The following is a 26,767-nucleotide window of genomic DNA, read 5'->3' on the forward strand; positions in this document are numbered from 1 at the left end:
TATCAGGGTTGATGGGGTTTATTTACCTTCTGATAATGTAAAATCCAAATCCACAGGAAGAAAGCGCAATTGCCTACATAACACGCTTGTAATTGTTCTCCAAATTCTCTCTCCACAGCAATAAAAAGTGATTCCTAGGTTTTTCGTGGCAGTCTCTACCATTCTTTGAGCTATGCTCGCAGTGTTTAGTGTCACCCCTGCGTCATATAGCAGTTTGGTGACCAATCATAACAGCAATAAATCATTGTGAAACTTCCTGGCGGATTAAAACTGTGTGCCGGACCGAGACTTTGCAAAGGTCCCGAGTTCGAGTCTCGGTTCGACACAGTTTTAATCTGCCATGAAGTTTCATATCAGCGCGCACTCCGCTGCAGAGTGATAATCTCATTCTGGAATAAATCATTGTGTTTGCTTCTCGCTGGTAGGCAGTGGACACTACCATTTTCAGTTAGGATATCGTTCTACTCGTAACTTCAAGCCTCACACAGTGACCCCTGCGAAGAAATGGTTATCGCAATTTTAGGACATTGTTAATAGGGCATCTTGGGATGGTAATCAAAACTTGATAGACTGGTATCATTGAATAGGATCATAAGTATTCAGACAGCTTTTGTCTGGTGACATCAGTCCTCAGATATTGCTGCAAGCAGAACAACATTGTCCCACCAGCACTGTCTCTACAACCACTGCCAAACAACTGAAGACTGTGCCCTGATGGCAAAGGAGTATCACAAGGTTTGAAAACAGGCATTTGAAGTAAAATACAGCCATCTTCTATGAATTAAAAGTTTCGGTTATGCTGTTTGTTCTTAAACTATGAATGTGCCAGTGTGGTGTAGCAATTATTTGACTGATGACTAGCTTCTGTGTCATTGTTACACAAGACTGGGGAGACAACAACACTTTGGGGTTTTGCTAGGGAGCATTATGGGTCCATCATGGAAGCAACAATGTTTGGAACTAATGGACAGAGTCCAATTGTGATTTTATGGTAGGACAGTTTTATTTTATGTTCTGAGAGATTCTAGTTACAATCTTTTGAAAATTGTTATTTCCTGCAGACTTTCCACCATTAATTGAGGTGGAGGCTTAAGGTTTCAAGTGTTTTCTGTCTTTGTCTGCTGGGGAAACAATGTTGAGCAGCAACCATATCTGCTGCCTCATCTTCCAAATCTGATAGGAACATCATCTTACTGGTCCACCTTTTGATGTGTTCAAGACATTTGCTGTTGAAAGCTTCAACATTCAATGTACTGATGTCTCTACTTAATGGCCTTCCCCATAACAGAAGTGAATGACACAGCAAATATTCTACAGTTCTGGATACTCAAAACTGCATAACTGCACCAGTTACCAAAAACTTGCGGCATGTAACATTATATTCCTGCTTTTTGTGTAGTTTTCTGTTTTTCCATAGGTTTCTTGTTCCCCAAATGACACAGTTAAGTGCCACAGCACAAAAACTTTGAACAGCTTATTAGCACATCCTACTTGAGACAGGTGCGTCACCTCGTCGCTGGTGAAGCAAGTAGTTACAATGCCTGTTAACACAGATGAACAAATGCTCAATATTAATGTGACGTTGATCTCCAGTTTACCATTTTTGCTACTCATAATTTTCGTCAATTATGCACCACCACCTTTCTACAAGCGATCATTAAATTCCTTTGTAAGTTCCCTAAAATGACTTGTGAGAAACCACACCAGCATATTCAGCATCTAGGATTCATTCTGAGTGTCCTCAATGTGCATGGTAATCAAGATACTGTTTTATACTGCAAGCTCCTTGAAACAAATTGTGTGTAAGTCTAGGAACAATTTGCAATAGAGACTTACCAAATGAGACAGTGCTGCTGCTAAGACACTGACCTCACATTTATGAAAGTAGAGGTGCTCTGTCTGGCTGTCCTGATTTGAGTTTTCCATAGTTTTCCTGCATCGACATGGCAAATGGCAGGACAAATGCTACATGAAGGACATAGCTGACCAACTGTCGTGTCTCCATTAAGCATGTTATGTATGCTGGGGTGCTGTATATACTGGCCTATTGATTTGCATTTCATTTCATTACCTTCACAAATCCTATATCATAATAAGATTATCCATGGGGGAATAAAGAAAAATAAATAAGTAAATAAGTATTGAAGTTACAGAAGCTGTGGCATTTCATGATATTAAATGTAAGAAAATTGAGTCCCATTTCAAATAGGTACCCGCTCATACAATTATAGTTGGTGGTGACTTTAATCTACCCTCGATATGCTGGAAAAATTATACGTTTAAAGCCGGCGGCAGGCATAAAACGTCATCCGAAATTGTACTGAATGCTTTCTCAGAAAATTATTTTGAACAATTAGTTCATGAAGCCACTCTAAGCGTAAACGATTGCGAAAGCATACTTGACCTTTTAGCAACAAATAATCCTGGACAAATAGTGAGTACTGTGACGAATACAGGGATTAGCGACCACAAGGCAGTTGCTGCTAGCCTGAATACCGGAAGACCTACAACCATCAAAAAGAAAATCAAAGTGCATCTATTTAAAAAAGCTGATAAAAATGTTCTTAACGTCTTTTTTTAAGAGACAGTCTTCATTCCTTCCGATCTGATCATGTAAGTGTAGAAAAGTTGTGGAATGTTTTCAAAGAGATAGCTCAAATGGTTCAAATGGCTCTGAGCACTATGCGACTTAACTTCTAAGGTCATCAGTCGCCTAGAACTTACAACTAATTAAACCTAACTAACCTAAGGACATCACACACATCCATGCCCGAGGCAGGATTCGAATCTGCGACCGTAGCGGTCGCTCGGTTCCGGACTGTAGCGCCTAGAACCGCACGGCCACTCCAGCCGGCCAAAGAGATAGTATCGACAGCAATTGAGAGATATATACCACATAAATTAATAAGTGATGGTACTGATCCCTTATGGTACACAAAACAGGTCTGATCGTTGTTGCAGAAGCAACGAAAAAAGAATGCCAAATTTAAAAGAACGCAAAGTCCCCAAGAAGTTTTACAGAAGTTTGAAGTATGGCACGTCCTTCAATTCGAGATGCTTTTAATAATTTCCATAACGAAATTCTGTCTCTAAATCTGGTAGAAAACCCAAAGAGATGCTGGTCATACATAAAGCACACCAGTGGCAAGACGCAATCAACACCTTCACTGCGCGATGACAATGGTGAAGTCACTGATGACAGTGCCACTAAAGCAGAGTTATTGAACACGGTTTTCCGAAACTCCTTCACCAAAGACGACGAAGTAAATATTCCTGATTTCCAGTCAAGAACAACTGCCAAGATGAGAAACACAGTAGGTATCCTCGGAGTAACGAAGCAGCTTAAATCACTTAATAGAGGCAAGGCCTCCGGTCCAGATTGTATACCAGTCAGGTTCCTCTCAGAGTATGCTGATAAAATAGCTCCATATTCAGCAATTATATACAACCGCTTGCACACAGGAAGATACGTACATAAAGACTGGAAAACTGCTCAAGTCACACCAATACCCAAAAAGGGAAGTAGGAGTAATACGCTGAATTACAGGCCTATATTACTAACGTCGATTTGCAGTAGGGTTTTGGAACATACACTGTATCCGAACATTATGAAGTACCTTGAAGAAAACCATTTATTGACTTGGTCAGCACGGTTTCAGAAAATATCGTTCTTGTGAAACACAGCAAGCTCTTTAAACTCATGAAGTAATGCGTGATCGACAGAGGATGTCAAATTGATTCCATATTTTTAGATTTCCAGAAGGCTTTCGATATCGTTCCTCACAAGCGTGCCTACAGAGCAACGCCTCAGCTGTGCGACTGGATTCGTGATCTCCTGCCAGAAAGGTCACAGTTCGTAGTAATAGACGGAAAGTCATCGAGTAAAGCAGAAGTAATAACCAGCTTTCCCCAAGGAAGTGTTATAGGCCCTCTATTGTTCCTGATACATATTAACGACATAGAAGACAATCTGACTAGCCCTCTTAGATTGTTTGTAGATGATGCTGTCATTTATCGTCTTGTAAAGTCATCAGATGATCAAAACGCCTTGCAAAATGATTTAGATAAGATATCTGTATGGTGCGAAAAGTGACAATTGACCTTGGATAAGGAAAAGAGTCAAGTTATTCACATGAGCACTAAAACAAGTCCACTAAATTTCGATTACGCGACAAGTCACACAAATCTGCAGGCTGTAAATTCAACTAAATACTTAGGGATTACAATTACAAATAACCTAAATTGGAAAGATCACATAGATAATATTGTGGGTAGAGCAAACCAAAGACTGCGATTCATTGGCAGAACACTTAGAAGGTGCAACAGGTCTAATAAAGAGCATTGCTGTGCTGTGTGAGATCCGCATCAGGTGGGACTGACGGATGACACTGAAAAAGTGCAAATAAGGGCAGTTCGTTTTGTATTATAATGAAATAGGGGATATAGTGTGACAGACATGATACATGAATTGGAGTGGCAATCATTAAAACAAAGGCGTTTTTCGTTGCGACGGGATCTTCTCATGAAATTTCAATCACCAGTTTTCTCCTCCGATTACGAAAACATTCTGTTGGCACCCATCTTCATAGGGAGAAATGATAGTCACGATAAAATAAGAGAAATCAGGGCTCGCACAGAAGAAGTCAAGAGCTCGTTTTTCCCGCGTGCCGTTCGAGAGTGAAACGGTAGAGAGATACCTTGAAGATGGTTTATTGAACTCTATGCCAGGCACTTAATTGTGAATAGCAGAGTAATCACGTAGATGTAAAAGATTACTGACGTTCAGCATGGTGCAGTATCACATATACAATCAGAAGGTCAATCACTTACTGCATGACAAAATATTGTGACATCACATATTTCAGTTAATTAAAAGCCCTCTTCCCACATGAACCATTACCTTGACGAAGTGGGGTGGCTTATATGCCTCCATGAAATGCAGTAACATATGTCCAAAAGCAAATGGAGGGTATCTGGGGAGCGCCTACACTAATATCCGGCTACTGAAGAGGCCCTGCAAACTGTCCAGTAGTAGGAGGGACAGCAGTTTCAGTTATTGAATGATATGGCATTGTATCATTAGCCTACATGATTTTTATTTGTTGCTACTGTGAATGACAACACAAGGGGAAATTACGGTCGTTATATTTCCTGAGGACATGCAGCTCTACTGTACAGTTTAATGATGTCCTCTTTGATAAAATATTTTGGAAGTAATATTTTTGGAACATTATGAATCCCGTCTTCCTGTGCAACTGTTTGCAGGCAATTACCGTTTAAGCCAAGAAAAAGGGTGGCTAACATCTCTCAAAATATCATGTACAAGGAAGAGAGATCTTTAGTTTGTAAAGGGGATGAGCTCTGATAAACATTTAATTGTGCTCTACACACAGAATAACAAAAATTGTCTGTGTGTCATTAAACTAAAACCATATACTATGCACAAAAAGTTGACCTTTGGAATTAGGCAGAGCTCCCTTTTCCTTCCAAAAGGTATTTAAACTCCAGAATTTGTGTCCATTGCCTTGCTTCTGTTCAATTGGATGTTTTTGTGGAAAACTGAGGCTATGAACATAATGTAAAACTAGTTTAACTTGATCCATCCACACCACCTGCCCTATAAACTTATTTGTGACATTCATCTTATTATTTCTCTCTAGTAGCTGTATTTGAATCATTGGTTATGATTCTGTAATTTTCCTTCTACAATCTGTGCCTAAACAACTGGTCTACATTTGACAATCATGGCTAGGTAAAACATTAGCCATTGATTTAACTATTAAATAACTGAAGGTCATCAAGTCTCAAATTGTTAACAGCTCTTGCTCCATGTCCGTAAGTCCATAGTTCGGTGACAGGCATTCTAAGTGTCCTCAGTAACATCTGACAGAAAATTAACATTGCATTTTCTATAAACAATGATTCACTGAGAATTCGTAACCTTACTAAAATTGTCTCCAGTTGCATTATGAACGTTAAGATGCCTTTTGATGGTGTCCTGCAAAGAAGCTTGTGTGCTTTCTATTCCATTATTGTGATGTTGGACACTATTCAGAAATCTGAATGGTCAGACACTTCTCCCCTTTGTTTTTATATATAACCAATCACCATTCCATGTTATGCATTGTACAGTATTATGAAATTACCGTGTACCTATCAAAATGAATATCGGGGATTAACATGTAAAGTTCCAGTAAGCACAATACAACTGCTGTCATTCCTCATGTGCTTCTGTTTTTCTTTAAGGATTGTAGATGTTCACACTCATTAATGAACACAATCACATAAGAGCTGTTATATAGCATGCATTACTGACTACACTGCATTGTAATATTGTGGCTTACTGACAATAATGAACACTTACAAAAGCATGTTTTATATTTGTAGTACTTTCAAATGCACTAAAATAATTATACTGCTAAAAAAATGTGCAGTGTGTAATAAAAACTTACCTTGTACTAGAGGATGAATATCTTTTTGAGGCTACCACCTGAAATATTTCAAGGAAATATCAGTGACTAAATAGTGATGACACAGTAAATAAGTACAATTCTATAACCAACCATTAACATTGGGTTGTTCTGAAAGATGATGTTTGAAATGCTTGCAAAAAGCAATAGAAGCACTTATACATTATAATGAAAGATTATAGATTATAATGAAAGTAAAAATTAACACTTCATTTCAACACTGTTTTTAGTACTGTAAATAACTATAGAAGCCAGTGGTGCATCTGTAACCACACTCTGCACTCAATACTTCAAAAAGAAAAGTGACCAGAAACATCACCCATCTGTAATGAACATATGCCTCTTATAAAAGTTCTCTGCTTTCTTTCAGCATAAAATTTTAGTTCACGTAAAGTGAATCCACCATTACAAGCGATGCATTTGGATTGTTGTATTTTGTTAAGTCCAAATCAACATGCAAATATAAGTCTGAGTGTCTTCTGAGCCCAAACAAAACGTTGAAACACAGAATAAAGTACTGGCTCTAAACAGTGAATATACAAGCACTAACAAACGTTGACAAACCCAAACTACTGAGAAATGATAAAGAAATAAGGATAAATCCGTCTTTCTGCAGGTACATAAATTATTGTCTTGTTTTATCACCCAGACATGTTTCACCACAGTTGTGGCATCCTCAGTGGGTTTATTATTTTCCTGAAATACATACATACAGGTTAATTTTAGGTTAAGGAATATTATACATCAGATTTTGTTGTTATTGAAACTCTATGTGAACTTTACCTATTGGTTTATGTAGTGTGTGTCCTGTGGCTACCAACGAAAGTCATTAAGTGGCGTAAATTATGACACCATGTCTTCAGAAAACATAAGGGATGTTAGAAAATAGTCTTCACTTAATTTTTTGTTATTATCTGATCCTTAAAATATGTATATTGGTAAAAAACTTGGCATCTGCCTGTTTTTGTCCTTACCATTGTACAGTAGCATTGTCCTAGTTCTTTGTTAAAATATTTGTATTACAAAATAACAGATTCAAAGACAAAAAATTTCACATTCAGATCTTTGTAGGCTCCAGGAACTGGATTCATTTAACAAATCTATATTACACTCAGTACCAACTCAACTCCATTTTTAGAAAGCCTCTCACCTTACAAGTCAATGTGTAAATGTGAGTTACACAATAATTAACGTACACACACTTACAAATCAGGATAAAATGAACAATGCAGACAACGTAGAACAACTCAGAGAGGATAATGTATAGAAGTTTTATCCAAAGTGTCAGAATAACAACAATTTTATTAGGAGATTTCACGTTCAGATTAGTAAAGACAACATTTTTTGCCTGATATGCTAATAAATATATACAGGGTGGTCCATTGATAGTGACTGGGCCAAATATCTCACGAAATAAGCGTCAAACGAAAAAACTACAAAAAACCATAGCGCCATCTGGTTTCCCTCTTCAAGCTAGACGAGTTTCTTTCCTTGTAACTTTTTCGTTTGATGCTTATTTCTTGAGTTATTTGGCCCAGTCACTATCAATGGACCACCCTGTATATTACACAACTGCCATTTTGCCTATTGTCCGATTCTCAAGTGACCATTCACTCAGAACTACATCAATGTGTCACATGTCTAGCATGCACACTGGAAATCAAAGAGTGCAGTAAGACATGAATTTTATAGAATCTGTTACACTTTATAGGCAAATATATGAGAAAGACTTCTGTCTTATTACATATATGAAACATGTAAACACAGTTATTATGAGGACAGTATTCTCTTAAAAGGAATGATTATGCATTCACACGCACTCACACACACACACACACACACACACACACACACACACACACACACACATTTTTTGAAGAAGAGCCTACTAAAAAAAAAGATTTATGAAACTGGCAAGAAATAAGAGAAGAATTAAGCCGAGCAGTAGAAGAAGTGATCCTAGTGAAAAGTATGAGAAAACACCAATGGTGGAGAATAGAGTGTGGCCAAGCAGCTAAATAAATACTAAATGCATGAAAAAATAGTAAATATGAAAACTAACAAGAATTTGAAGAAGATAGTAATAACAAAAAGGAAACAATAAAATAACCAGAAATGCTAAGAGGAAGTATGAGATAGAAATTACGTATGTTTGATTATTGCTTCAAGGACAAAATTAATAGACCCCTTAGGGGTCCGCCGGCTGTTTCTAGGGGGTCCGCGGCCACCTTTCACCAAATCGTGTAAAATAATGAGTAAAATTATTGAATAAAAATGTGAAAATCGAATTCATCACTATTTTTCTTTTCGTGTGAAAAACATGTGTACTTTTACTTCAAGTCGTATTCCCAAGTAGCCTTTGCGGTTCCTAAGTGAGAAAGCATACACAGTTAAGTGCCGGAGAATGCGGCTTCTCTGATAGACTGTTTCGCAACAATACGGAGGTCGTTTGTGCGCCGGCTCACGGCGCTAGATGCGCTGAAACCTTTTACACATGCGCGAATCGAGCTTTTTCGACCAATCACAGCGGGCCCAGGCATCATTAAATGTTAAACTTGCTTTGTCAGTGCACTACCTATTTCACAAGTCGATTTTTGACCAGTTTATTATTTCTAACATGGATCGGTGGCTGAAGTCAGGATCATTGAAAAAGGGTGCAGTTTCTCCATTGCCTTCACAACAAGGAAAGTTTCCAGTTGAAATGAATGAGGACGACGACCAAAGGAAGAACAATCACAAGAAGCTCCTCAGCCGGATTTATTATGTGAAAACGCTGCAAGTACTCCATTGGTTGCAATATCCTGCGGAAGTGGAATAACCAAGAAGCGTAAGTACAACGAAAGCTATTTAGAAATGGGCTTTATGGAGACAAAGGAGGGTAAACCCCAGTGTGTAATTTGTGCGCGAATCCTTCCAAACAATTCAATGGTTCCAGTTAAATTGCGCCGTCATTTTGAAGGTACTCACCTGGATTTCCAGGCTAAATACATCGATTTTTTCAAAAGGAAGAGTGCTGAATTAGTTGCATCTCAGCATTGCATGAAAACTCATGCAAAAACAATTAATGAAAATTCATTAAAAGCTTCTTTCTTGGTTAGTTATCGAGTAGCAAAAACAGGCAAAGCTCATACCATCGCAGAAAATCTCGTAAACCTGTGTGTTAATGATACTTTTTCTTGCATGCTAGAGGAAATGGCAGTAAAGCCTTCGGTGCCATTATCAAACACTGTCCAGAGACGCATTGTTGACATGTCTAATGATGTGAAAGGCACTCTTTTTCTAGCATCCAACACAATTCATTTTGTCTGCAAATAGATGAATCCACTGATGTTGCAGGATTACTGATTTTTTTGCTTTTGTCCGTTATGAATATTCTGGATGTTTTGAGGAGGACCTCTTATTGTGCAGACCACTACCTGCCAACACAACAAGTGCTGAAATATTCCGTTTATTGGATGATTTTTTAAGGACTAACGAAGTTTCATGGTCTAATTGCATAGATGTGTTCACAGATGGTGCAAAAGCTATGACGGGTCTTACAGTCGGAGCAACAACGAAAATAAAAGAAAACGCTAAGAATTGCAGCAGTAGTAATTGTGCTCTCCACAGATACGCTTTAGCTACGAAACAAATGCCTGTTTCGTTCAAGAAAGTTTTAGACGAATCCATTCAAAATATTAACAACATAAAATCAAGGCCGTTGAAGTCAAGACTTTTCACAATACAGTGTGATGATATGGGAAGCCTTCATCGTTCCCTGCTTCTCTACACAGGAGTGAGGTGGCTCTCACGTGGGAATGCACTCTCTCGGTTGTACGAATTAAGATTGGAAGTCTTAGCTTTCCTTTTGGAGCATAACACCAAATTAGCAGACCTTATTAATGACGAAAATTGGCAGTATATACTAGTCTATTTGTCAGTTATTTTCTCCAAAATGAATGAAAGGATTATTTCACTCCAAGGGCAAAGTGAAACAAAGGTCACTGCTATCGACAAAGTTCGAGCATTCAAGAGGAAAATCAATTTTTGGGCAGAGAGTGTCGAGGGAGGGGGAGATCGAGTGTTTTCCTCTTCTCAAGGCGTTTTTGAAAAACAAAACATTGGCGCTTGGGAAGAATTTGTTTCATCAAATCCTCTAACATCTCCGAAGCTTGATGTCATTGTTGGAGCATTATTTCCCAACAGCCGAAGATGAGAAGCTGCAGAAAAACGAATGGGTGGTCAACCCATTCACTGTATCCAAAAAGCTGAACATTCTATCATCAAATGAATATGGGTTGTTGATAGAAATTGCCACAGACCCTACCTTGAAATCAAGTTTTGACATTGACAGTTACTCACACTTTTGGATCCGTTTGGATAACAAGAAATACTACCCCTTTCTTGAAAAGGCGTACTTCTTCCGTTTGCCACAATATACATGTGTGAATCTGGATTCTCGATCTATGCTGCCCACAAAACTAAGTACCGAAGCTGTCTAGATGAGGAACCAGACATCTGTCTCCAGTTGTCAAGAATTGAACCCAACTTTTCAAAATTGTGTCAGCAGAAGCACGCTCAACCATCACATTAGTATTCCATTATTATTCCTACAGACATCTATAGTAAAGAAGAAAGAATTTTTCTTCGTAGATGATCAGTGAACGTACCTGAACTATAACCGTGCAGGAATTTTGTTTCTGTCTTCTATCATTTACAAAATAGTTATTAATTGAATTCTGTTGGCATTGATATTTTTGTTACGAAAATTAAAATGATCTCTAAAGCTAATTTCATTTCTTTACAATATATTTCGTCCTCTCAGTTAAAAATATGGCCTGCCTGTACTTCAATTACAATTACTTGCTATTACTCTGACACTATATTGTGGCAACTGGCTGCGAGCGTAAACAAATGAGGACTTTTCACGTGCCGCCTTATAAAAGGTAAGCCTCCTCTGCCAGAATTGTTTCCTTTGAGAAAGAAGTCTTACGTTCTGTGAAATGCTTTGTCTTCTTATATAGAAATAAAAGAGTCTGTTTGTTTGTTTTCCTAATTTGTTTACAGTCGAGGCTGACTGCCACGATATAGTGTCCAAGTAGTAGTTGAAGTTGTCAGCTGTCGCTAAACTGTTGCCACGCCACCTGCCAGTTGCCAGCTAGCAACTGACAGTACACTGTTGCAACGCCGCCTGCAAGCTGCCGGCTATAGACTGACAGCTGACATTCAGTAGATACGCAAAGACGTAAAAATAACTAGACTTTCCGAGCTGTTTACATGGGCACAAAAATAGATTGTGGAACTGGAAAGCGGCTTTATAAAAGCAGATTTCCAGAATCTATTCTGAAGTGTGAACTCAAGAACATCCTGCAGAAGCCTGTTTAGGGAACTAGGGATACTAACTACTGCTTCCCAATATATTTATTCCTTAATGAAATTTGTCATTAAAAATATATCACTTTTTCAAACCAACAGCTCAATACATGGAATCAATACTAGAAATAAGAATAATCTTCACAAGGATTTAAAGTCACTTAGTCTTGTACAAAAAGGTGTGCATTATTCAGGAACACACATTTTCAATAACTTGCCAGCAGCCATAAAAATCTTAACAACCAATGAAATTCAGTTTAAGAGAAGCCTAAAGGATTTATTGGTGGCCAACTCCTTCTACTCCATTGATGAATTTCTTAGTAAAACCAACTGATTTGTATATAAGTACAACATAACTTCTGCACAATTTCAGTGCAGTAATGTGTTCATTGAAAATTTGTGTGTGTGTGTGTGTGTGTGTGTGTGTGTGTTAGTATAATCTAACTTCTGCACCATTTCAGTGCAGTAATGTGTTCATTGTAAATAAGTATTACAGTAGTTGTATTACCTTATAAATAAATAAACTTTTTTATTTTAAATTCAGTGCATTAGTATTTGTAAAATTACTCTTAGTGTTCATTAAAAAATGACGATCATTTCACTTGGGACCTGTGGAATGGTACATTAGCTTATTTGTTTTAATTGTAAATATTTGTCATGTATTGTTGTTTTTCTGACATGTTCCACATCCTGGAGGACCTCCTCACTACGGATCAATCGGAATGAAAGTAAATCTAATCTAATCTAATCTACCTGACCAACCAAAAGCGGAAATGGGACATCAGCTTACGAAATCCGGTTTTGGAAACACATGTAAGCTGGGTGAATGTATTCCCACACATTGCACAACAGATGTCACAATAGTCCTATAAAGGCTATTCCTTGGCCTCTTTTCTTTCGTGATGTGTTTGTATCCCGAATCATGGGTCTGCCTCTTTCCTTCACAGTTGCGTGGAATGGCCGCTCAGTCAAATGCGCCGAGTTGTGGATTGCGTGGCCCCTCCCGCCGGAGGTTCGAGTCCTCCCTCGGGCAGGTTATATATATATATATATATATATATATATATATATATATATATATATATATATATATATATATGTGTGTGTGTGTGTGTGTGTTGTCATTATAGGTTAATAATGTGTAAGACTAGGGACTGATGACCTCAGCAGTTAAGTCCCATAGACTTTACATACATTTGAACATTTTTCTTCGGATTTCACGAAAACACACACACACACACACACACACACACACACACACACACGCGCGCGCGCGCGCGCGCGCGATTGTTACGAAATATGCATGATCCTTACACAACAGTAGCCAAACAGTGGAAGTGAACAGACCACAAGCGGCAGCTTGTCAACAGCAAACAGTTTGGACATGATGTTGATTGCTCTTGGAGGAAGGCAGCTTCAACGTGTGAAATGTCAATTACCAAGTACTTTTAATCAGGCTATAGTTTGTTGAACAAAGGGAGTCAATCCACTAGTAAGTGTCTGGATACAGTAGGAATTCAAACTGGATCGTTAATTTCAAGTTGTTTTCATTCATCTCTAAAACAAAGACTATTGATACTTCTGAGGGGAGGGGGAGTCATTGGGAACATGGCACTTGCATTAAGAAGCTTTCAGTTCCCATGGGTTTAGCTCTGAAATTTAAAGTTACTGTGCTCTTGAATAACTAGGGGTCCGCCATGGAGTTTCGACTGAAGAAGGGGTCCGCCAGCTGAAAAGGTTGGGAAGCCCAGCCTTAAGTAAGCAAAGAAACATTCAAACCTCCAGTAAAGAAAGACAAACAGAATTTTGGAATCACATAAAGCACTTTTAAGCACCAGAAGGAAATAATGTAATAGTAGAAACTCTAAAATACAAGAGGTATCAGGCAGGATTCAGTCGAAGTACATTATGTGTATACAAAATCGATAATCTGAAAATAACATTGCAATACAGGATCAAAAAACTGAAGAATACTGATGTACATTTACAAGTTTTAAGAAGGTTTATGACTTTACAACAGACCCACTTTAAATTTTTGAAGTGCCTGAAATAGACACGGAAACACATGAGACCTTAAAAAGAATCGCTAACAAACACAGAATCTAAAGTATAAATTATGGAATAATATCTGACTCATTTTAAATTACCACAGGCATTACGCAAGCTAATGACCCCCATTCTTGTTCAGATGTGGATCTGTAAAAGTGATCACCGAGAACAATAATTAGTTGTCACAACGAAACAGAGATAACACGAAAACGTGAAGCACAGAGAATGGGAATATCAGAACAAGACAAATTTGAATATCTAGGACAGGTCATCCAGCCGAATGGAGGGGAGAAAGACGGTACCAGAGCAAGTTATTAAAAATGGACTTTGCATTTTACTTGAAGTGTATAATAAAAAATTCATTCCCTAGAACTGCATAAGTTCAACATGACAAGGCAGTCATTTGGCGATAATGTGCATATGCAACAGAAACTCAGATTTTAGGATAAATGAAAGATAATGAAAACAACAGAAGAAAACGGTGGAAGGTATTAGAAAATGTAACAACAGTATAAATAATTTAAATTATGAAGCAACACGAAAGTATACACACTTGTGGAAAAATTAAGAGACAAAACTAGGAAAAAATGGCTAATGTTCTATGTGAATGTGTAAGGAATGAGTACTAGCATACCAACAACAAAAATTGTACAGCATTTCGAACTATTAAAACAGAAACCCAGCGGCATTAGCCTGTCGTCGTCGTCATCGTCGTCGTCATCGTGGTCACCGCCGCCGCTCCACGGTGCAAGACAGGTGAGAAGCATCCATGTTATAACAGAGGGAAAGCTAAAAACCATCACTTTCCCTTTGAGGAAGACGCTCCTTCACCATAGTGCTTTGACGAATAAAAAGTAAAACGCAGTCTACAGCTCATGCAGTATGTGTTAAAACTTCTGATATTTCAGATAGTAAACATAAATTAAAACATAAACGGTTATAAAATCGGATAAGGTCAGAAAATGGCGTACTATCAAAGACTGCAGTTAGCACAGAGTGCTATAGGGATCTCCACTTAAATTACTGTGTGTGCAACGACAGTACCAACATGCAGCCGAGCTAGCCCAGCTAGCACTCAAGCTTATTTCAAGGTGGATATTGAGTTTAGGTTCAGTTGAAAATTCAAGATTGAAAAATCAACCTGCTACACAGCTTATTTCAGGGTGGATATTGAGTTTAGGTTGAGTTGAAAATTCAAGATTGAAAAATCAACCTGTAATCAAGCTGTAAAAATTTAGCTTGAATTAAAATAATTTTCCCAAGCTTGAAATAAACTGTAATTTCCCTGGAAGGCTGTACAGCAGATGCATGTGCAGCATAGCTTCCATAGATGTCCACGGGAAGCGCCACAAGCGTTTATAAGCCTTGCGGCTTGCACTGACTCTGCTCGGTTTACGGCCATTTTACCTTTGTGACACGCGTTAATGATTGTTGACTGTTGTGAAGTTTGTTTTATACTGGAAAATAGTTCGGTAAGTGTGTTGCGTCTCGTGCCTTACTGCTACACCAGGTCTGAAGAGGATATATAGTGTATTACAGGTATGTTGGTGCATTTTTCTCTAGTGGTACGTTAATATTACAAATGTTAAATACTATTATGTAACAAAGAAATATCATATTCTTTTACGTAGAAAAATTGAGCCTGGATGAAAGTGAAATGGATTACCAGCTAAGAATACATATTACAAGTTGTTCAGCAAAAAGAGATCATTTTAAACTAGCTCTCTAGTACGCGGCACCAATAAATTAAAACTTAATGTTATTTTTAAAATCTCGCCTTTTTATATATATCGCCCTATTACATTTGTTTACTTGTAAGTACTCGTGTGTGTCACACCATAAATGAATAATCGTGAAGTGCGAAAAGTTTCTTTGTGAATACAAATAGTAATGACATGGTGAACGGGAAAAAGTACATCAAGAACCAGTCACTACATAGGTGTCAGTCTTTTATATTTACGTAGCTTTGACTGCTCTTCAGTTGCGGTAATATGAAATTTCTTCCCATTAGTATGACACTCTTGCACAAAGTAAACATGCTCAAAAAATTCAAGTCAAAGAAGTCTTAAAGTTGGGGGCAACAGTAAAATCAGAGTTGCAGTCTGTTATTATGCCATCAGTCTTGAGAGATTTTGTTGAAGCTGTTAATTCTTTGTGGTGATGGACACAAAATTTCTTGTGACTCATGCTTGGCAAAAGTTAAGCATATTCATAATAAGCGTAACATTACTTTTCGTATTTAGGTTGATCAGTTTCAACTTTTTACATATGTTATGTTTAGGTGTGGCTAACATTTTCTTTTACCTGTTACAGGATCATTATACCAGCAGAAGTCAACGAAATTTGATCCTGCTCTGGTCTGTGTGCTGGGGCCGGAGGGGTGTCAGAATAATTAAATTTTGAAATGAAACAATTTTAAACACTTTGAAAATAAAATTTTTTAACATAAATGTTTTGATAATTTTTTCACCCCATTTCCATTCTGATATTTATTTATTTAATTAGGTTCAATAAATTCAGATTAATAATTATATAGCTTAAAACAAGCCGTAAATACCAGGCTGTATTCCACGTGTGTAGATACAGCTGGAGCCAAACTTGATAAGTCAAGCTTGAAATATAGCTTGAACTCTGCCAACTTTGTTTCAAGCTTGAATCCAACTAACAGGCCTGAATATTCCAGCTTTGATCAAGCTTATATACTTGAACTTTACATCTGGAAACAAGTTTGAAACTGGCTTACTGTGCTGTCTGGGAGAGGGGAGAGAGGAAGTCGTCCGAGCTGTTGGGAGGTGTTTATTTCCCAGACTTTGTTCTCATGTAGAAAACACCAGTGTTCATGGCAGAGAGACACATTATTCCTGTGTGCTGCAACACAGAGATCATTTGAAGAGACAGAATAGCTAAAAGGTCTAGGTAGTTAGGCAACAGCCATGGCAGTAGCATCAGCAGCTTCATTCCCTAACACCACGACATGACCAGGGACCCATCGTTAGCAAGTGAATGGAGGCATTTGTAGGATTCATTGTACTAAGGGGTGGCATGTGCATAGCACACACAGGCTCTGGGGACACTACGTGAATTGGAACATAATATATAAGTGTGAAACCTCTGCCATCAGATGTACTGGGTGGAAAGCTGTGCAGGAAGAATTGAGCACTGTTCTAAAAGCTAGTATCAAATGTTTGTTACCATTGTCAAGGGCACATCTGACGTGATGGTCGGTCTTGGAGTCATCAGTATAAATGAATGTGCTGTCTCCAAGCCACATGTAAAGTTCGAGAAACAGTGATAGGTTGAATTTACAGTAGTGTCCTAGGGAAGAAAACAGTCCAAGATGAATGCATATCTCTGCATAAAGCTAAGGTGGTGAAGGAAATTTAGCTGGTAACTTAAGCTTAAGCTTCCAAAGCATTATATGAAAGGGAACTGTGGGAGGCAACATCTCACTGGCAGACAAGGGAGTTCTCAGAAAAGGACACACAGAATGGACGGTTGGACACAGCGGGCAGACAGCACGCGTATCTGCTGAGGAGAAGGTCATGACTGTATGACAGCATTCGTTCAGCAGCATCTGCATAGACGTTCATCGATGGGTTAGTGTACAAAGCTCCAGTGGCCAAACTTACGCCTCGATGGTAGACTGCAGTGAGATGGCATAAAATAGATGGTTCTGCAGATGAGTAAACGAGACACTCATGATCCATTTTTGATCAGACAAGGGATTGATATAAACATGGGTGGATTTTCCAATCTGCACCCCATGAAGTACTGTTTAAAAGAAGTAGAAACTTTAGAGACCAGGTATAGCACACTGCCAGATAAGATACATGGAAGACCAACACAGTTTCCTGTTGAGCATGAGCCCCACGAATTTCGTAGTTTCAACAAACAGAAGAGCAACAGAAGCGAGATGTAAGGACGATGAAAGAAATTCCTTATGCCTCCAAAAGTCCAGACAGACAGTTTTTTCAGTGGACAAATGGAAGCTGTTGTTGATGCTCCATGAGTAAAGACAGTTGAGACATCTCAGAAGTCGTCACTCAACTAAAAAAGTCTCTTGAGAGCTGCAGTAAATCACATCACTCAATGAACTTATTTACTTGAGCAATGACTTCAGCGATCTCTTGACCATCTATACTCATGGTCTCATCCACAAAAAGAAAACCTGAGATGCCTGGTGGGAGACAGTCCATGATAGGGGTAATTGCTATGGCAAACAGGGATATGCTCAGCACAGAGCCCTGAGGCAGCACGTTCTCCTGAATGAATTCTTGACAAAGCCACAACCACATGTACCTTGAAAACCTCGTCTTTTTAAAACTCGAGAATAGAATGAGGAATGCAGCCTTGGAGGCCCAACATGTGCATTGTATGCAGGATGCCTGTCCTCCGGTAGGTATCATAATCCTCCTCCAAATGAAAAAAAAAAAAAACTACAGTCTGGCTTTTCCGCAGAAAAATGTTCATATTATGGGTTGACAGAGTGACGAGATGATCATCAACTGCAGAACCATGCTTACGAAATCCACATTGTGCATTTCCTAGCAAATTCTGAGACTCAAGCCACCATACCAGCTAACCACTGATCATAGGTTCCATCACCTTGCGCACACAGCCAGTGATAAATTGTGCAGTAACTGGATGGTAGATGTTTGTCCTTACCGTGCTTGAGTATGGGGACTACAGAGGCTTTATGTCAATGATCAGCAAACATGCTCTCCATCCAGATGTGATTATACATATAAACGAGCAAGTGCTTGCATCAAAAGGTAGGTACTGTAACATCTGAATGTTAATATCGTCTGGTCCTGCAGCAGAGGATGATGATGACTTTAGAGCATGCTCTATCTTCCTCAAAGTAAAAACGGTATTTTAAGATTCACTATCCAGAGGGGGGGGGGGCGCAAAGATATCTCCCGAGACTCCTCTGCTCGTTTCCTAGGAGGGAAGGGGGGATGGTAATGGCAGAGCTCGAGATCTCTTCATAGTAACAACCTGAAATGTTGTAAATATTGTTAGGCTCCACAATGAAATCATTCGCCACAGTCAGGCTAGGAATCTGAAGATTTATCTCCTTTCCAGAAATCCGAGATAGGCTATCTCAGTCAACAGAAGAGAGAGGAAATGGGTTAAAAGAATTAGTAAAAGAGGTAAAACTAGCTTTTTCTATCCCTGATAATGGGACTACACTTTGCGCAAAACTGTTTACAACAAATACAGTTCACCTTTGTATGATGGTATTCAAAGACATGTATAGCGTGTCTCGATGCATGAACACATTGCAGGATTCCTCAGCCCATCAGCAGACTGAGGCACATCATGGTAGGCAAGAGACTCGAGGGTTGGAACATTCTGCAGCAGTAAGATTACCATTCACAAGGTATTCTACCTGATCATCATATCGTGAAAATGTTTTTTATCGAAGGTTGCCAGTGGAAAGTAAAGCCTCCAGTCAGCTTTAGAAAGCTGCCAGTTGTCTTGTGCACAGATGGGACTTGAGTTAGACGAACTGCACATGGGAAATGGTTGCTCGAGCATGTGTCAGAGTACAGACCATTCTAGACAGTGGTCAAGCTGTACAGTACAGAACAAAATGTCCATGTGTGAGAAAGTGTGTGAGGAATCTGAAAGAACTGTGGGTTCACTGGTATCTAGAGAACATTGTAAGCTGGCTGAGAATATCTGCCAGGAGAGACCCTCTTGGGCAGGTTCTTAGAGAGCCCCAAATGGGATGGTGGGAGTTGAAGGCACCATATAGCAGAAAGGGTTGAGGGAGCTGACAGGTAAGCTGTAGTATGTCTGCCAAAGAGAAAATGTATAACTGGGAAGAGAGAGACGGACCGAAACAGATGGTAGCTGGGCGTTCAGTGAAGTGGTTTGGCTCTATATGCTGTCCCAAATGATCATTGTGATTCCCATGTGAGCTGGCATTCCTTCCTTGAAGGGAAGATCGAAATGCAGTGGAGTTAAATATAAGATGTCAAAGCAACCTTGAGGGCATGATTTCGTTTCTTGTAGGCATAAAACAACTGGGCATTGTGAATGCAACAGCGGCTGTAGGTCCACCCTTTGTTGTCTGACACCATGAATGTTCCATTGGAGAACAGCCATATTAGGAGATCTTTCTCTTATTGTTGGCTGCTGAGTGCCAGATTTCGTCTGTATCCTACTACAGGGTTCTCAGTCTCGAGGATCCTGTTCTATTTTACTTCAGAAGAACCAATAACGCACCTGGATCGGTCAGTTGACTCCAGGATGGAGCATCAGTTGGTAATTTTCACCAGTGAAATGAAGGTCAACTGCAAGGAGGTGCCATACGGTGTCACTGCTGCAGAGGATCTTCAAGGTGCAGAAGGGGAAGAATGTTTCGCCTTTGTTCGACTTCTTAGTAACTCTTCATTTGTCAGATGTAGATCCAGACATTTGCAGACTTGAGCGGCGCAAAAAGTCATCTCAGGAATATTTCTTTTTCAATTTCTATTCTTTTGATTGCGTCACATATTACTTCACCAGTGTGGGCGAAGGTTCTTCGGTGTTTTGAGCACAAGTCGATTTCATAACTGTAGCACTGAACTGATGGGCACAGGTCTGCATGGCCATATCTTTCCTGGCCCATGACATAGCAACAATTATATTGTAGCTATCAGTTAGTGGTACGCAAGGTTTTCAATTAGCTAACATTTTGAAGATGACGATGGGGAGCTGGACATCATGATCATCAGCGCCCTGACAGAAAGTCAGCACACAAATGTCATGGGTGGGGACGAAGGCTGTCCCACATGCATCTGTCAGAGAATGTGATGATGATGTGCAACAGAATGGGAGATTGATGGACAGTTCTATCCCAACATGCTTCCTTGGCAGCTATGTTGGCCATGTCATTACCCTGTATCCCAATGTGGACAGGTACCCAGCAAAATATCACCACTAAGCCACAACGTTAGAGCCACTGTAAGAAGTCATGGATGAGCTGAATCAGTGGGTCTGCCGGATACATTTGGTGAAATGGCTGCAGTACACGAAGAGTCGGGACAGACAAGAAAACTCGTATGGTGATGTCTGTGAACCCTCTCCAGTGCCATCAGAATGTATATAACTCTGCATCATAATTTGTAAATTGTTCTGGAAGATGCACTTTAAAAAACCCAATAATGGAAAACAGCAGAACAACCGAGAGCATTCTCCTGCTGGTATCCATCTGCATAAATAATGATAAAACTATGGTATGCACTTAAAATAGAAGAAAACAAATTTGTAAAACCAAAGTCTGGAACACAAGTTTTCTTGTACTGTGTGAAGCTTAAAATCACTTTGGGCCTCTGAAGACACCAAGGCGGCAGTGCGTTCCATGCCTGGGTGTGTATTTTCATTCCCAAGAGCTCCAGATCCTTGAGACAGTCTGTAGCACGTATACCAAATGGCTTGGTTGCTTGGAACTGATTCATGAACAGTCGTTCAAAGGTGGGTTGGATCACTGAACTAAATGACAATGACTGAGGTGACGCTGAGATTTTAAGCGTGTGTTGAGCCAAAAGGATATGTCGCCGAATCCAGAGTGGTGGTTCACCAGCCTCTGCACACAGACTCTGAGTGGCGCTGGTCTGAAAGGCTCCAGTCTATATCCAAATGCCCTCATGGTGGACAGCATCTAACATCCGGAGGTGGGAAGGATGGGTCGATTCATAGACTACGCTGCCATAGTCTGAGCATGATCGAAGAAATGCGCTATAAAGCTACAGGAGGCGGGACCTGTTAGCTCCCCATGTTTTCCACCAAGGCATTTCAAAATATTTAATGACTAGAAACCCTTTGTCTGTAGGTCTTTCAAGTGTGGGGGCCAAGTTACTTTCGAGTCAAATAATAAACCCCAAGAGCGTACAGTGTCTTGAAAAGGTATAATATTGTCCCCCATTGTAAGCACTGGTTGGTTAAAGCTCCGATGAGAACAGTTAAAATTGACACCGAAAAGCAGTTGACCAGCCCTGGTTTCCAGCCTCTTAATGGTCAGCTGTAGCTGCTGCGTCGTCGTCGTCGCCGCCGCCGCCAGACCAGAGGAAGAGTAGAAGATTAGAAGATTGCAAAGTCATCCACAAACAAATAGCATTTGACAGGGCTCCTGACTGTGGAGGAAATGCCATTGACAGCGATAGCAAAAACAGTGTGACACTGAGGACACTGCCCTGAGGCACACCATTCTCTTGAATGTAGCAATCAGACATGCCATCGCCAATTCGATAACGAAAACGCCGGTCCTCGAGAAAGGATTGAATCAGAAGCAGCAGGCGTCCACATAGTCCTCATTCATGAAGTTGGCGAAGGATTTTGTATCTCCAAGTAGTGTCTTATGCTTTTTCGAGGTCAAAAACATACAAACCAAATGGTTTCAGGTAAGAACTCCTTTATCGCCGTCTCCAGTAGAATTAAGTTATCAAGGGTGGAACAGTAGCACCTGCAACCTCACTGGGAGCGGCTCAGGTGACCTCGTGACTCGAGCAGCTAGATGAGGCGGCGGTTGACCATGCGTTCATGAGTCTTATCCATACAACTGATAAGGACTATACTCCAGAAACTGTTATGGATGCTACAGTCCTTGCCGCATTTCCAGAAAGGAATTAATATTGCCTCCTTCCAAGTTGTGGGGTACTGTCCATCAAACCAGGTCTGATTGAAACAAGAGAGGAGCTGTCCTTTTGCTTCAGGGCACCGATGAAGCATGGGATAATGGATCCATCAGGTCCTGGAGCAGTGCCTCTGGCTGCAAACAAAGATGATTCCTGTTCACACATGGCGAATGGAAGGTTGTAGACTTCCTCATTATGCGAGAAGAAATTGAGCTTCCTCATCTCTGCAGTGCCACACAATACTTGAACTGCAGGAGCTTGTCTGGATGATGCAGTAACACTAAAGAAGTGTTCAGTTAAACTGTGAGCCATGTCTTCTGGCAGGTCCACCAAGACCCCATTATTTGACAAGGTCGTAAGGGAATGTGTACTACCCTTGCCCAAAATCTGTCTTATTGATTTCCAAACTTATACAGCGGAAGTGGACCAATTAAGAGAAGGTGTGAATTCCCTCCAGGAAGCCCTCTTCCATACTTTGATCATTCGCCTTGCATGTGCTCTCAGAGACCTGAAGGTATGAAGATTTTCTGTAATTGGACAGTGAAGTTCTGCAGAGCTGTCCGTCTGGCACTGATTTCCAATCGACAGTTGTCATTCCACAAAGGTACAGGCCATCGACTAAGGTGGTTACTAGACCTGGGGATGGTCTCTGCAGCACCCCTTTGGATCTCACAAGTGATATGGGCCACCGCTACCTGTGCACAATCCTTTTGTTCAAAAATAGCCAGTCGACTGTACTGTAACCAATTTTCTCTTTGTATCATCCACCTGCATGGTCTCCTGTGGGCCACCGTCCTAGTCGGCAGACAGATCCACACTGGGAAGTGGTCACTAGAATGTAATTCTGGGGCCACTTCCCACTTAACTACTTAACTGAGTCTGCAATAGCTGGGGAACAAAAAAAAGGTCAATAGCTGAAAAACACCCTGTAGCTGTGGAGAAGTGAATCATCTGACCCGCGTTCAGAAGGCAGATATTCTCAGAATGGACGAGTCACTCGATGATCCGACCCCTGGAGCAAGTGGAAGCCAAGCCCCACAGCACATTGTGGGCATAGAAGTCCCGCACAAGGAGGAATGGGCATGGGTGTGCCCGGAAGAGTTCTGCCAGTGCGACTGCATCCAAAGCATCATTATAGGGCAGGCACAAAGAACACACTGTGATATTAAAGGGTGCGAGAACTTTCACAGCAATTGCTTGCATGGTTGTGGTAAGAGGGACAGGAGAGGAGTGGCACCTGTCATCAAGGAAAACAGCCACTGCACCTTTTGCCCTGTATCCAGTAGTATCATCCTTCCTGGACACGTGGCAGCCCCATAATATAGGTGTGTCTGTGACTTTAAGACGCGTTTCTTGTAAGCAGATGCAGAACGGTTTATCCAGGACCAGTAGCTGCAATTCTTCCAAATGTGAGCGATATCCACCCAAATTCCCCTGCAACACAGAAGTCCCTGTGGAAGCCATTTGTTAGCGATGGTTGTTCTCCCTTGAAGGCAGAGATTTACCGGGGAGGTCAGGGGCAATGTTAGCCATTTCCTTTCTCTCCAGTTCCTCTGATTCAAAGTCCATATACTCAACAGCTTAGTCATCAGAAAGGGAGAGAGCTCGCCGATGCTAAAGTTTAACTACCGCTTTCTTGGACTTACAACTACTTTTCGAAGGACGTTTTTCCTTACTGACAGGAGGAGGTGACTGCCTGTGTTATGGGGATGGCTTAGTTGGCTTCTGATGTTGGGGAGTGGTATGTTGCTTAGGTGGTAGGTAAGCCTATGGCTGACAGCTTCCTGACATCAGTTGCAGGTGGAGCGTTTCCCCCACAGGTACAACAACGTGCATGTGCTTGTACTTGAATCTGTTGTCCGAGTTTTTGTGTAGGCATCACACTTGGCATTTGGTGTCATAAGGGCCGATGCAAAAGAAGTAGCAAAACTCGGTGGTCACATAGCTTTGAAAGCTTTTTTAGCTTCACCATAGGGTATGCATCTCTCTACTTTCAACTCCCACTCTTTCTGGTCCACACTGGCTGATCCCTGGAGCAGTTTACACATTTCGGAGGAAGTGTACAAGAAGTGCCTGACTCGTGAGCTGAGCCTCCACAACTGTCACATGTAACCTTCCTGTTACATCCCATAGTGGCATGGCCAAATGTTTGACATCTGTAGCATCACATGGAGTCAGGAACAAATGGGCGAACTGTAAGATGGATATAGCCTGAAAGGATATGTTCACGTAATTCTGGAGTACTAAACATTAGAATACATGTTGCCGATTTTTCCAATTTACCATTGACACTCTTCATATGATTCTGCACTCCCATGATGCCCATATTTTTCCGTTCTTAAACTAACTCCATGGCGTCCACATCCACTACATCGGAGTAAGTAATGGTGTCATGCAAATCAGCCTCGACTGGATAGTCATCTATGGCCTCACATTCCAGAGGCTTCGATATTTGGATGGAATTAGCAGTGTCAACTAAAAGTGTTCCATTACAAAGTCGTTTGACACTCTTCAGTGATGGGGCAATATCATCCAATGCCTTGTGAATATAGAGAGGGGATATCTTCTCAAAAGTGCCCCCTGTTGGCTTCATTAAAATGAAAGTGTTATGGCATACTAATGCCCTGTTACTATGATTCTGAGACTTCTTTTTGGGAGGACTGACCAACCGAGCTCTCTTTGAGAAGTGGGTGTACATGCTGCCTGAAGGTACACCTATTCCATCAGCAGTAGTAGTTTCATAAGAAGTTCCATAGGGATCCCCCGAGATGCTAGGGAAACAACCATCGACCCAGTCAGAGCCCTGTATGCCTGAACAAGCCTTATACAACTGGGGGGGGGGGGGCATCAGATGCCCCAGAGGTTGCCTGCTAGAGACAGTTTTACCTCTACAGCCATTCACCTCCTCAGCACATAGCACACCTTGATGTTCAGAGGTTATTTGAGAGGTTATTTTTTTTATAGAGGCGTGTACCTCTCTCACAGTCCAGGCAGTGAAACCAAGATCCCTGTTCTTCGAAACACACAACATTCCACCACTGCACCACACAGTTGTCGCTGAAGTATGACCAGAGCTTACAGTGACAGAGGACTGGTGGCGCTTACCAGTCCCAGCTTAGGAACCCCAGAGTCGCCAAGCCCATACTCAGCAAGCAAATACTGAGACCTTGAGGGGGCTAACATTTTGAGAGTAACATTGAGGGATACCTTTTCCTTCACCTTGGTCTCCTCAATGGCTCACTCATAGAGGTACATGGTTCACTCGTGGGATGAAACAGCATTTGCCAGTACACCTGATTCAGCAGGAAAGAGGAGGTGGGCATCTCCCTTATGAACATCCATGCTACAAGTTGCCTATTTGGCTGCCTTTTTACAGGATTTGCAATAACTGTTAAAATGTTGACATTGGTAGCAACGTATTGGGTTCAGTATTTAGGCTCTGACATTGATGGCTTCATAGCTTGCCTTCATCTTCAATGGGAGCTCCACTCAATCGAATTAAAAAAAGTGTGCGAGTATGAACAAAGTTTCCATCAACCCTCTTCATAACGAAATAGACTGCAGAAACGCCATGATCAGAGAGGTAACTTTGTATATTTCCCTCGGTCATACCATTAAGCAACCGAGTGTATATGACACCATCTGAAGAATTTAATGTTTGATAAGACTCTATATGAACAAGGTATCCCTGGAAGACTGTAACTTTAAGCAGTTTTGGCTTGAGAGACTGTCTCTAGAAGCATAGTTCCACTGTACAACCGAAAGCAGGACTTAAGTGGGACCGCATCTGTCTACACCTTTCTGAATGACTAACGAGTTCACTATAGAGAAGTTCTGACGACCTCCAGTGTGGTAGCGGCGTGTAACTGGAAGATTTGTGATGTCTTTGGCCTCATTCCATTTCCGTTTATTAGGAAGAGGCTGCATCAGTGGAGTTTATGTACGCATTGCGATTGAATCCCCCATGATTGCCAGCATCTTCATCTTCAGTGGTGCGCTTCTCCCTTCTGGGAGCCTGCACAGAGGGGAGCACACCCATGTTAGGTAATTGTGCACACCTCAGATCACACCTTCTGACCTCCAGATAGAGGGACTGATTGGCAATTGGGAAGGTGACAGCTCAGACAGTCACCCAGTCACCCCACCCTGGGACTGACCTTTACCAGAGGGTATGTGAACCCTACCTGTCGACCCAGATGCTGGGAGTTATGCATTACCCAGTCACCATTTGCAGTTCAACTAAGAAAAGGGAGATCTCAAACGCTGAAGTGA

This window comes from Schistocerca nitens, chromosome 11 (assembly GCF_023898315.1).
Source record: "Schistocerca nitens isolate TAMUIC-IGC-003100 chromosome 11, iqSchNite1.1, whole genome shotgun sequence".
Lineage (NCBI taxonomy): Eukaryota > Metazoa > Arthropoda > Insecta > Orthoptera > Acrididae > Schistocerca > Schistocerca nitens.